Source organism: Talpa occidentalis, unplaced genomic scaffold, assembly GCF_014898055.3.
Source record: "Talpa occidentalis isolate TD23 unplaced genomic scaffold, MPIMG_talOcc4v2.1 talOcc4.12, whole genome shotgun sequence".
Taxonomy (NCBI): Eukaryota; Metazoa; Chordata; class Mammalia; order Eulipotyphla; family Talpidae; genus Talpa; species Talpa occidentalis.
In genome coordinates, this window is record NW_023601212.1 from 25,401,878 (window position 1) to 25,415,408 (window position 13,531).

Genomic DNA, 13,531 nt, shown 5'->3' on the forward strand with positions numbered 1-13,531 from the left:
ATATGATCCATAAATAAAGAAAAACGGGACTTGTTTGGCATTATAAAGTTTTAATGCCTTTAGGTAGCAAAGACTCCAAACAAATCCCCTTCCCTTAAATCTTCTTACTCTCTCGAAGATTGTGTCTCTCCAATTCCGTCTCCAAAGTCTATAAACGGTGCTCGGGCTGGGGAGACCCTGAATACCAAGAAGGGAGAGGCATGCCTGCCTGGGCTATATGCAAGAACTTGGCTTTCCCTGTTTTATAAGGGTCAAGATGAAGCATGTGCCAGACTCACTGCCAGCGATAAGCCGTGAAAAGTTTTCATGAAAAAACTCTCATGGAAAGTGACTTTTATAAAATCTCTAAGAATTTCCACATGCTGCCAAAAATAACGATCAAGGTCATTAACAATATTGATGGGTCACCTCTAATATGCCCAGATTGTGGCTGGCCACTGCAATACCAGGGTGAAGGGCACACAGCAGCTGCCTTTGGGAGCTCATTCTCTGCTGGGGGAGACAAATATGGAACTTGACAAGGCTGCTGAAATAGTCTGGAATTGTCTTGAAATGCAACAAGTGGACAATGAATATGCGCTGAATGCCAGAATAAATGAATACAAATGTATGGTGGATGGTTTTCTTTTGTATGGGTGCAGGGGGGCGGGGTGGGGGTGAAGGACAGGTGGGTTGTTTGTGTGACAATGAATGAAGTGGTGCCTGGCCAGGGGGAAGGGGATCAAGTGTAAGTTTATTCCAGAAAACTGTTCTCCAATGTTGCTTTACATTATATATACATTTTGTTTTTAGTGAGACATTTGCCTTGGGTAACAAGATAATGATGAGTCAGCGTTTAGCAGGCAAACAAGTCCACACCATTGTGCTTGGGACTTTGCTCTGATGGGAATGTGTTATCTCCCTAAAACATCCAGGCGGGTTCCACCGCTGTCACTGTACAATTTGCATGCTTGGGTAATGTTTTATGTATCATGCTACTTAGACGCTAAAATGTACATGCACACTTCTGCAAATGTAGGTAAATTATGAATAAATTAAATCTTATCTAAATAAACAAGTGTCTTTTGAACCAAAATGCAAGCTGTCATGAATATTTAAGTGGACAAGGATGAATCCTCTTCCTGCTGTGTTTTACAGAATGCTTTCTATATTCTTGACTTCAGGAGGGGACGTGCACAAAGCAAGAGCAGTGGAATCCACTCTCACTGGGCACGTGAACACTGAGCAATCTGACCTGGAAGAATGATACATTAAAAAATAAGACCCGCGATGGGTATGTCTACTGGCACTGGGAATTGCTGCCTTTTCACGCCATTTTGGAAACATTGGAAGTGGAGGAGAGCGTTACTATTTTTAACCTTCCTAGTCGAGGAAAGTGACAATTCAAGCAAATTGCAACTCTAGAACTTACTGAAATCCATACCAGATTCTTCTCAGTTTATGATGTCTGTAGGAAGAACATGGACATTGTAATGAGAATGTTCAAGGATGTTCTAGTGCCTAGTGCCAAGTCTAAGGACCTCAGGTTGTGCTTTCAGGATACATCTCAGTGACGGAGCTCATTTCCCATCCCTCAGAGAATCTGAGAGTCTGACTTGAAAGAGCAGATGGATCTGGGTGAGAAAATAATAAACAGGAGGTGTTTCAAACTGTCCCCAGTGACCATGCTTTCATTCCTCTATATGCTCACAATTTCTTTTTTTTTTAAAAAGATTTATTTATTTATGCATACAAGAACTGGGGTGTAAGCCAGAGGTGCAGGGGTGAGAGGATTCACCAGAGAAAGTGGGGAGCAGACAGGTAGATCTACAGAAATACACTGCTGAGGGGAGCAGCGGGGGGCGAGACAGGAAAGATCTGCTGCTCCAGGTGGGTCAGCTCCCTGGCTGGGGGTTGAACTAATGCTGCAGTGGCTGGTGATAGCCAGATAGTGCTGTCTTTAACCCTTACGCCACCAGGGATGCCCCCTAGACTCTCATAATTTCTGTTTATCCAGAGAGCCCTTGTCCCCTCTATCTGTCTGCAGAACAACAGAAGCTCCTTGCTTTAAGACTCAGTTCTCTCTCTCAGGGAGCCTTGTCTGGGCTCCCCAGGTAAAGTGAGGGGTGTTCCTCTGACTATAAGTTCCTGTGAGGGTGAGGCCTGTATCCACCTCTTTCCCTGTATTCCAGGCATCCAACGGAGTACCAGGTATGCAGAAGGTACTCAAAAATGAACCCTGCCTCCTGTGTCCACAGTTTATCACATAGACTGCTCTATAGTGCTGGTAAGATTACTATACTTCATTATTTGCTTTTGTGTTAGTCTGGCCTGCTAGACAGCGGGGTCCTCAAAGGCAGAAATCCTATCTTGTTATCTGTATTCCCAGGACCAGGCATATAAGTACTTGATAAATGTTTGTTTACTGAAAGAAAGAAAGTCATAGCCATTCCATTTCCATTAATTGCAGCAATAAACACAAAGCTTTTTAGGAACAGGACTACTCGATAATATGATCTTTGTTCCTCAGAGCCATGCCAGTATCTAGGTATCTTTTAAATTATTTATTTTTTTAAAAGATTTATTTATTTATTTATACAAGCACTGGGTACAGTCAGAAGTGCAGGCGGGTGAGAGAATTCACCAGAGCCAGAGCAGGGAGCAGAGCAGGCAGAAGGACCGAAGTACACTGCTGAGGGGAGCAGCGGGCGGGGCAGGAGAGGTCTGTCGTGCCATGTGGGACCCTCCCCGGCAGCCCGGGATTGAAACGGTACTGCGGGGGCTACGGGCAGTTTCGCAGCCCAGCACTCAACCGCTGTGCCACCGGGGCAGGCCCATCTTTTAAATTATTGACCCTAGTTTTCCTGAGTCTCTCTCCACTATCCAGAAAGATCTTACCCTTATATTCACCTACCCAGCAAGTATCTTCTTTCTACATATGTCCGCAGGAAAAGACAACTACATTTATGGTCAAGGGGAGCCTTTAGGTTGAAACAGAGAGGAATAAGAGGTACTCCCAGGGAGTAGCACTCCTTCTGTCTTTCCTCCCCCAGCTCTGTGTGCCCCGGGGCAAGCTGCCAGCCAGGTAAGGGCAGAGCAGGTGAGTGGTTGGGGATGTGCAGGTTCCATGAGCTGTGCAGCCAGGAAGATGTAGGGCAGAGGACTCTGGGGAAGAGTGTGTGTGTGGGAGAAGGAGGACTCCCTGCGTCTCCCTCCATGGGGCTGCTGTGTGGAGGCTGGGCCATGCCAGGAGCTATCTCCAGGCTCTGCACCCAAGCCAGTGACCGAGACAGCACATCCAACCAGTGATGTTGAATCCAGCCTTCCCCTTGGGCCTGGCCCTGCTGGTTTGCTTGTCTATTCACGAACTTCTGAAGAACTTACCTGAACTTGTTCGAGGACTTAACTCTTCATCATGAGAAAACTGTCACTTGTAACAAGTTGAAATCTCTCAGGATTCAGATACAAATTTTTTTTTCTATGTATTTTGGTTCAAATGGAGAGGGTCAACAACCTGGGCCTCTTCCTTCTTGCAAAAGCACTTATCCACTGGACCACCATGATTGTGTTAGGGCCCACCTTCTTTGTTGAAAGACTAGCTCTCTAGTATCCTCCAGGGCCACTTTGGGACTGAGTCCTAGGAACACAGTGCTAGTGTGGGGCTGCGGTCCTTCCTCCTCAGGTAGAAGGCCACAGAGCTTCCCATCAGTCCTGGCTCTGGCCTGCGCATGATGGTTTATGCCACATAGCCAGAGAGCTCATTGTGAGAAGAGGTGGTACAGAGATGATGGCGTCATGAATGAAAGGCTGTTACTGCAGGTGAGGACACACAACTATTCCCAGTGGACTACCTCCCGCCAAAGGACCAATGTCCTTTCAGTTCCTGCCACAGACAGACACTGGGCTGCCCCGAGTCTGACTCAGCAGGACATTCTCTCAGTCACATTGCCAGCCGGCCTCTCCATCGGGAGAGAATATGGGTCAATTCAGAAGGACCAAGCATCACAGGTTTTTTTTCTCTTTCTGCAAAAGCAAGGCCTTTACTTGAGAGTTCTGAGTTCATCTGATCCATGGACCCCCTGCCTAACTGCACACAATCCAAAGCCAAAGTGAGGGGTCAGCCCCCAATTCTCTATAGCAGTGTCCTCATTCTCCCCTGCCCCTTAGGATAATATCCTGCGAGATCAGAGCAGCGAGAGACAATGCAGAAGAGCTCTCTGGGAGGGAGATACGGTCCCTGAGTAGGACAAAACCCAGAGCAAACACTAATGGGAAACCCACGGGTGCCTTTTCAATCTGACCAAAGGGAGGGCGAGTATGCAGGCTAGAGACAGGGTGTGAGCTTGCCTGAAGCAAGGGACTCTGGAAGGTCTCCCTGTTCAGTCTCACCCCCCAGGGACTTTCCACAGCCCAGTCAGGTCTACTCATGAATTCAAAGTGAACCAAACTGATAATTGGATGCCAATAGCTATGAGCCAGACCATGGAGCCTGGCAAAGACCTGGGGGTTCCAGGGAGAGTCTTCCTAGTTGCCCTCTTCTAACAGATCAGAGAACTAAATTAGATGTGAAGGAGGCAGGCTGGGGAGCCTCAGGGATGTTTTCTAGTAACAAACACTTGACCAAAGGGGTTGAGGTGACTGACAGAACTGGGGGCAGGGGCACTGCAGAGATGGAAAGAGGCCAGAGGCAGAGGAGGGGTGATGGGAGGTGAGCAGCACCCACCAAGAGAGCCAGCCTGGTTGTCTTGAACACTGTGGGGGGAGGGACGCATGAGCATAATGGCCCCACGCAGGCAGTGGTGAGGCCCATCTGTTATCACATGAGTGACACAACAGCAGCCCATCTCAGAACTTTACTCCATAAATCAAAGCTGACAACTCCACCCAAATGGATATGAAAAGGCTCTTAAGTGTCCATGACCTGCGAACGCTTTATTCATTCCACTTTCTAAAGTAAGAGGTGAATAGTAATCACAGACAATCTGTTTTTGTCAGGTAGCAACGGTGCATCTTTCTTATGCCACCAGCAGAAGGTGAGGCCCAACCATTCGGGCATGCCTGGGCCTGGGGACAGGAGTGAGAGTGGCACAGCCAGAGACATGGGTATAATAACAGTGGGGCACTGTGGGGTTTCCAGGGATGGCACCTGCTTTATCTCACATGAGCTGCACAGCTGCCCTATTGGATGGATTCTACTAGCTCTGCTTTCCAAAAGAGGTGGGGGTGCAGAGAGGACATGGCCAGGGTTCTACCCCTGTGGCAGGTGTGTGGCGACAGGAGCGTCTGTCCCTCGGTGGGGGCTTGGCAGGCGAGGGGTGGAGGCCGAGCTAACCCAGCCTACCAAGCTCTCTGCTGCTACTTTACCTCCTTGAGGTGAAGTTCCCTGCATGATGATCATGAGCTAACTAGGTAAACTGATAAGGCTCAAGATGTGAGGTAAAGAGAGATGGACCTTGTCACCAGCTCTGTTGCCAACAGAGTGACTTTTGAGCCACTTTAGAGGACAGTGTTTCAGCCAATGTTGATTATCAAAATTAGCAGGAGTCGACTGGTTGAAACACACCTGGGAATCTAGCCTGTGAGGGGCCCAGCTATGCAGGGGAGCTGAGGCTAATAGACTGGAGGATTCTGACTGAGAGAAAGCTTCCTTTGGTTCACCCAGAGACTTCACATCCAGAGCCAGTCAAGGTCAGAATAGAAGGCAAGGGGGTAAAACAGGCCCTGAAGAGGAAGGCAATGCAGAGGCACCAGATGTTGGAAGTTCAGATAAGTGATCAGGCCACAGGACCCCTGGAGGCCCCTTTCTGAAGGTGAGCCAATCTGGGGCTGTCCCTGGTAGGTGTCCCCAGAGTCAAGGAGGAAGATTCTGTGCAGAGAAGGTTTTTTTTTTTTAAAGATTTATTTATGCATATAAGAACTGGGATACAGGCCAGAGGTGCGGGGGTGAGAGGATTCACCAGAGGCAGAGTGGGGAACAGAACAGGCAGATTGACTGAAATACACTGCTGAAGGGAGCACCGTTGAGACAGGAGAGGTCTGCTGCACCATGTGGGTAGCTCCCTGGCCGGGGATTGAACTTGTGCTGCAGTGGCTGCAGATAGCTTCATAGTGCTGAGACTTAAGTCCTTGTGCCGCCAAGGAGGCTCTCCAGAGAAGGTTTTGATCTCAAATCATTTTGCTCATGTGCAATTACACCTAGGATTGGACTGCCAGTGTGTGTGTGTGTGTGTGTGTGTGTGTGTGTGTGTGTGTGTTTTAAGGTGACTTGTTGAAAGAGCAGGATGTGTTTTGAGCATGTGGGGCATCCATAGCCGCAGAGCCTGGAGGCAGTGCCAGAGGTGGACTGCAAAAAGCACTAGACCAGGGCTCAGGACATCGCTTTAAACTGCTGGCCCTCAAAAGGCTGTTGCAGGTATTTGGGGGTGCATATGCCATGAGTGCATTGGGGGAGGCACTTCTCTAGATGGCTGATGGAAGCTTTCCCAACAACAGCACTTCTGTGCTCACCTACAAATATTTTCATTTAGCTTAACTTGATGGGGAGGCTGAGGAGTCGCTCCGGTAATTCCCACTCTATTTCCGAGTCCTCTAGCCATATGGTTTGCTGCAGTCAGAGAGAATCGGCTCATTGTCCTCTTCCCTGGCCTGGAAAGCTCATACTTACCCTCTTGGTGTCCAAGGGGCCTTTATTCAGGTCTTCTACCTTACCTTCCTAATGTGCTTCCCTCTCTTTTCTGGCCTGCAGGACAAGAACTGTGGACTCAGTCTGTTTGTAAGAGCGATAAAGGATCTGGGCAGGGAGGCATGCTCGTTACTTGCTCATTTTTGATGGGACAGCATAAAGTGGGGTCATTTCTCTGCGCTCCTTTGGGGTTATCAAAGTGCTCTCGGCAGGTGACTCCAATCGCAAGCTGGGGGACACTGAGCAGCTATAAAGCAGGGCCTGGCCTCTCCACCTTGGGAACTGGGGGAGTAAGAGCTGGGAGGCCTTGGCAGCTGCCATCTCCTCATCTGGCTCTACTCTGTTTCCATTTGCTTCTTTCACGAAGCACAACTTCTCAGGAAATGTAGAGAAAAGGTTGGGGAGGAAATGATTGCAACAACCACTGGGCCGAGATGGATTACGATCGTGACTATAGTCTCAGTTTACTATTTATTAGCTGCCTAATCTGAACTCAATCATCCAATCTCCCTTGAGCTTATCTGTAAAATAAATACTATTCAATTTGCATGGTATGAAAGTCATGATATATTCCTGAGCACCTACTATGTGCCGATACCATATGTATATCACCCCTCCCTCTCCTTACCTACTTTTCACCACAACCAGAAAAAGCACTTCTTGAGATGCTAAGTCATTGGGATCAGGCCTCCTACCTTTGTGACTTCCAAGCCTAAGCTCTCTCTAATAAGGTGAGTCAGGGTAGCAATGACACTATGACATGGTGACAACACAGAAACCTCTGAATGAATTCTAAATCCCTATATAAACATGAAATGTTATACCTGAGCTCACCGTATCTGCAGTGCTTTATTACATTAATTTAAAATGAAGGAACCAAAGCATAGGGTCCAGGCTCTGTTGTAAGTCCCACAGCAAAGCAACGCAGACTCTGAACTGGTTCTACTTCCCCTTTGGTCCTTACCCTGTTCTGGAAGGCAGTCTGGTTCCCTAAGCAGAAGCTGCAAGTCCTTGGGCTGGACTGAAACAAAGATGCCTTCAGAGAATGTCAGGGGTGGAGTGTGGGGGCAGAAGGTTTTTTTTTTCGTCCTTTGCCAATTGCACCTGTGACCAGAGGAGGCACAATCTATAGGGGGTGTCATTGCTCCAGGAGAATCCTCAGTCTCCACTCACTGACAGCGAAGATTCCATGTGACTCTGGCAAGTTTTTTGTGTTGTTGCCTTTTTTTTAAGTGGAAAAAATATTTCCTTTTTCCAAATGCTATCAATTTCAATCAAATTATGTATATTGCGGAACCCAAAAAAGGATGCTTAAATTGCTGTGTGTGGTTTTTTTCTTTGCTTTCTTTCTTTCAATCCTTCCACTCAGCTTCTTGAAGAATTAAGGTTTGGTCCTTTCAAATGTAAATTAGGCAATTTGCAAAATATGTATTTTGGCATTTAGGCAAGTTGGCTTTCCAAACAAACTGGAGTCTTATTGATTCTGTGAACAACCATCTCATGAAGTTATCTCGTGGCCATAATTTGAGTCTTTAATAGGAGGAGACTATTTCCATTTATAATAGTCAGTACACTGCTTTTATCTCACCCACCTCCCATCTCTGGGTTTTTAAATGGGTAAAAATAAGTGATGTCAGTCTTAATATGCTTTTTATGGGTTTAGACTCTCAGATGTTATTTTTATCATTTTGTTGACTTTATTTATCATTAAAACAATATTTGATGTCACAAAAGAAATTGAAACATGAGAAGCATCCACCTACAGTTCCACCAGTCTCAGCCAGCCCTTCACATTTTCCCACTCTCCCTTCAAGTCTGTGTCAGCACGCACGTGCTTCGTAGGGAGTTGTAACAATATTGTAAGAATCATGCTCAAAATAATTGTGACATAAACTTAAATTTTTTTTTAACCTCTTTCAAGGTCCCTGGACTAGTTTTTCAGAAAAAGTTTATTCTATCTTATTCTAGATACATGTCAGGGCTTTACATTTCAGAGATGAGCAATATATTTGTCTTATCATAAGGATATTCATATTCAAAAAATAATACATGGCAATTGAGCCCCAAGGTCAATTAATTCAACCCACTGCATCAGCGACTATGACTATGACACAGGAATTGTCTCATGCAAATCCATGCTGACAGCACTTAAGAAGGGAGGGAGGTCAGTCTCAGTGTGGGAATCTTTTTCTTACTAGGAAAAGATCTTTGCATCTCTCTCTCTTTCTATCTCTCTCTCTCTCTCTTTTTTTTTTATTGTGGTAAATACACCTAACCTAAAATATATTATTTTCACCATTTTTAAGTGTATAGTTCAATGGCATTAAATACATTTGCACTGTTGTGCAAATATCACTGTGTATAGCTAGAACTTTTTCATATTCCCAAACTGAAACTACTCATTACATAATAATCCCCATTATTCACCCCTTGCTGACCCCTAGTCCCTGGCAAACACTTTTCTACTTTCTGTCTCTGTGAATTTGCCTGTTTAGGTACCCTGCATGAGTGGAATCTTGCAGGATTTGCCCCTTTATGGCTAACTTATTTCATGAACACAATGTCTTCACATCCATGTTCAATGTCCATGTTGCAGTGTGTATCAAGATTTCCTTTCTTTTTGAATTGAATGATGTTCTATTGTATGAGTAGATCACACTTTGCTAATCCGTTCATTTATTGATGGGTCCTTGGGGGCATCTACTTCTTAGCAATTGTGCAAAATGATTCCATGAGCATGGGTGTGTACCTCTCTCTCTCTCTCTCTCTGAGCCCCTCTGCTTTCAGTTGCTTTGGTGGTTTGCCCAGAAGTGGAATTGACATATCACATGGCGAGTCTATGTTGAGTTTTCTGAGAAACCTCTCTACTGTTTCCCATAGTGGCTGGACCATTTTACATTCCCACCAACAATACACAAGAGCTCCAATTTGTTCTCTGCACTCATTTCAGTCTCTCTTTCCACATGAAATAACTTGCTACAGCTTTCATTAAAATAATCCTCCACAAATGTAGATTCATCCTAGTCTTAAAGTAATGCCCATGTTACAGATGAGGAGTCCGAGGCAGGTTTCAGCCTGGCCCCAGGGGCCCAGAGCAGCTGGAGGCAGGATTCAGCTCAGGTAGTTTGGCTTAGGAGCTTGGGCGCATCACCAGAGTGAGAGACTCATCTCGGAGAAATTGATCTTAGGCAGCCCCTTCATGCAACCGAATTTTGCAAATTTGCTATTTTACAACTCAGAACTGTTTTGTCAAAGGATTATGTCTGCAGTTTATTGTCATCCTCTCTGAGAGCCTGGACTCTGCTTCGCCATCGGTACTGTCACCAGTACTTCCAGCCCTGCAGGTGCATCCCCCACAGTTTCTCTGGCCACCTTTTGGGGAAGTCTAGCTTACACATGATAGGGTCAGCCCACACCTCAGGGTGATGGTGTGCTTTCTTCCCTCCGACCACCTTGCTGTTCCTCTATCTCTAGCTCGTGACCTGTCAGAGCTTCTCAGGGCCTGGGCTCTCTTCAGTACTCTCCAGCGCCCTCCAGGGTCAGGTCTAGGCTTTGGGTGGAGGTAGGATCTGGGGCCCCAACAGGCACAACATGGGGAGATTCACGGGCATGGAAAGATGTCCCTGACTCAAAATAATTCCCGAAAGGGCACCTGAGAACTCTATCTTCCCTTTACCTTAGCCTGGTGTTTTCCAAAGTTGGTCCCTGGGATAAAAGTCTCAGCTGTTCCTTGAAAAAAGGGTTCCAATCTGAAGTAAGTTTGGGGAACACACTGGAGGTTATCTGTCTCCAGGAGAGTTATGATGCATGGAAAATTCCACATGAATGAAACCTCTTTTGCATCATGTAAGTCATGATATCCACTAAGATCTCTGTTAAAATGCAAAGACAGAACTAAGCTAGGAATTAAGAAGCAAAGATAAACTTTTTCTGCTTCATGACTTTGTTTCTGCATTGAAACGTGCAGCTGGGAACAAGTGAAGACAAGATGGCCTTTAAATTTTTTCTCACAGTTTTTAATTAAATGACTTGATCTTTTTAAGCCTTGGCGTTTTAAAATATCTTTTTAAAATAAAAGTAACACTTGTTCATGATAGAAAAATCAGGAAAGTATAAAGATAATTTCACAAAGAATCGTAATTCCAATGCCCAGAGATAATCACTATTAGCACGTTGAGTATTCTCTAATAATGTTTTCTATGTATATACACTTTTATAAAATTGTGAACATGCCAGGGATACAGTTTTATATCTTGACTTTTCCCCTCTCCTAACATGATATCATGAGCATATCCAGCTTTTTAACAGAGAGAAACTGTCAACGAGAGATGGGAAACTTGACAGGTATATGGAAAAGAAGGGAGTTGATATTTCTTTTATAAGTACTGACAGGTGTGGGATCATTTGCATGTGTGACCCCTTTTATTCTCACATTAACTTTACAGTATACCTATCAGTATCTGCCATTTATATGCAAGGACATGAAGCTCTGTGGGGTTGGGGGTAAAAGGGACACGATGAGGACTCCCCATTACCCCCCATCCTTCTAGCATGCCCCTCCCTACCCACCTGTGTGCTTTGCTCCCACTAGCCCACACCTGAGATTCTCCCTGTACTACTGCCCCTCGGCTAGCGGAGAGCTTTGCCCCAACTTAAGAGAATGGGAGTATTTATGCCCTTGGGAACCTTAGACAACGACTGGTGTGGGAGGCTGAGTATTTGCTTAGAGATACACTCTGAAGTGTAATTTACATTTCAGAACTTCTCTTTCTCAGGATCAGCAGACCAGGGCTCTGCATACAATTACACTCTTGCTTGGCTTCTTCTTGTCTCTATTCTGCTGCTATTTCTCTTTCCTATTTTCCCTGGGAGAAAATGGTCAGAAGTCCTTTTTAGGGACTGCGTCTGGGACTCTGACCTGAGACAGGTGCTCCTCCAGGGCCACACTTCTGGTAAGCAGAAGACTTGAACAGAGGACTTGAACAGAGGACTTCCAGATCCCAGAGGGGCACTTTCTCTATCATACCCCGTTGCCTGATTTCCAAGAGGCAGCAGATGTGTGTGTAGGAGAAGTGTCCTGGAAAGTCCCTGGTGTCCAGGCTGCCGAGAAGAGCCCTCGCCCTCTGACTTTGTCTGGGATGACTGCAAGGACTGCAGTGAGCAGAGGAGGGGTCTGACAGGGATGCAGATATGCATCCTAGCCCTCCTCCACTCCCACCTCTACCTCAGGGAAATTAACCCGGGCTGCTGCCCTCGCCCTGGTCCAGATAGCCAAAGGGCATGGAGAGAGTGCGGAAGACGAAATAAGCAATAGACATGCAACTCTACCATCTGGCACCCAGCCAGGGCCCCACTTACCACACAAACCACCCCAGCCAAACAGGCCACGAGGCTCATATACGAGAGCCTGAGAAATATTACTGTGGGCTCATGCTGGGAAGCAATTTGGTCCATTTCAGCGATCATGTCATGGCAGCGAAATACACAAATATAGACCAGACTCGTCCAAAGAAGCTTTTCTCTCATTAACCTTGAAGGACGACTCACATCCTGTCGAAGGCTGCTTTAGAGTCAGTCATTATGAGAGGCTGCTGGGCCAGATTCGATGAAGCCATAGGACTTAAACAGCAGGCATTAGCACTGCCAAATGCATTTTCCCTCTTAATACACCAGAGATCCATCATGAATGCTGAGAAGGGGGGTTGAGGTCGGGGAGAGAAAAATTGCAATGATGTGGCAAGGTGCATATTGTGGCCACTGGGTGCTGTGTGCCATCAGCTAAAGAAATGAATCTCCTAACACACACACACACACACACACACACACACACACACACACACAGAGCCAGTGTGACTCTTCATCTGTCAACACAAGGAAGGCTACTATTTTGGCTTTGATCTCCTAGGAGCCCAAGTTAGCAGGTGTGTATGTGTGCATGCATGTGAATGTGCATGCTTGTGTGTGTGTGTGTGTATGTGTCAGGATAGGCTGTGTTGGAGGACAAGCAATGGATTGGTTATAGACAACTGGTATGCAGTGTCTTCTGCAAAGTGATGTCAAGGGAAGACTCTTGTCATAGCTCTATTGATGACCGGAGAGGCAGGACAGTCTCCAGCTAGATGTCAGGGTGCTAGAAGGGACTGTGTTTTTTTCTGGGAGAAGAACTTAGGAGAGAAGCAGGGCCTAGAACAAGGCCTCTTCTGCTCTGGGATGCAGGTAGACCACAATCTCTGAGGACAGTGGTCTCAACCACTGAGGACTGAAACCATGGACAGGGATGCAGGGATCCCTCAAATTTACTTGATGGGCACAAACACCCCTGTAAAGAAGTTATGCAAGGGTTACAATTGATTTTTACTGAGTTTCCCCTGTAGACAGAGTCTCATAAAGGAAACTTTATAAAATATTAAAGAACAAGAAGCCCTTGTCCTTGGTCCTCATTTGGGAAGAAGAGAGAAGCACAGGCTGTCTGCAGGTGCAAAATAACAACCATAATAATACCGAATCTTTGCACACTGCTTATTCTGGGTTAGGTACTGTTCTCTGTACTTACATTTGCTCATTTAATCCTCACAATTGACCCGGGACGGGGTTTCTGTCATTATCCCACTTTTGTTCATGAGGAAACTGAGACATGGAAATTCACACCAGGCATAGAATTTCATTTAGCAGAACTGGGAAGGAGACCCAGTCAAATTGGTTCCAGAGTCTATGCTTCTAACTCTTAATTTCTATTCTTCCTTCTATGATTTAATTTATATCTATATTTAACTCTGTCAGTATACTTCTGCATGAAAAACACAACCCAAAATAAAGCTGTTTGTCTCATCATTGCACAGTCTTCTCACCTCCCAGCCTCACAACCACATC

At 45.9% G+C, this 13,531-nt stretch overlaps 1 protein-coding gene and 1 long non-coding RNA gene across 6 annotated transcripts in view; one reads left to right on the top strand and one right to left on the bottom strand.

Annotated features, from left to right (window-relative positions):
• Positions 1–13,531, bottom strand: part of KIRREL3 (kirre like nephrin family adhesion molecule 3) — a 542,134-nt gene that overhangs the window by 392,023 nt on the left and 136,580 nt on the right. The window lies entirely within an intron of this gene.
• On the top strand, positions 1,473–7,204 carry LOC119240837 (uncharacterized). 2 transcript variants are annotated; one of them, XR_008551067.1, is made up of 5 exons: positions 1,473–1,617; positions 2,172–2,266; positions 2,928–3,064; positions 4,975–5,012; positions 6,725–7,204. It is a non-coding gene; the product is annotated as an uncharacterized LOC119240837 (long non-coding RNA). The 2 variants fall into 2 exon arrangements; XR_005124204.2 differs by lacking the exon at positions 4,975–5,012.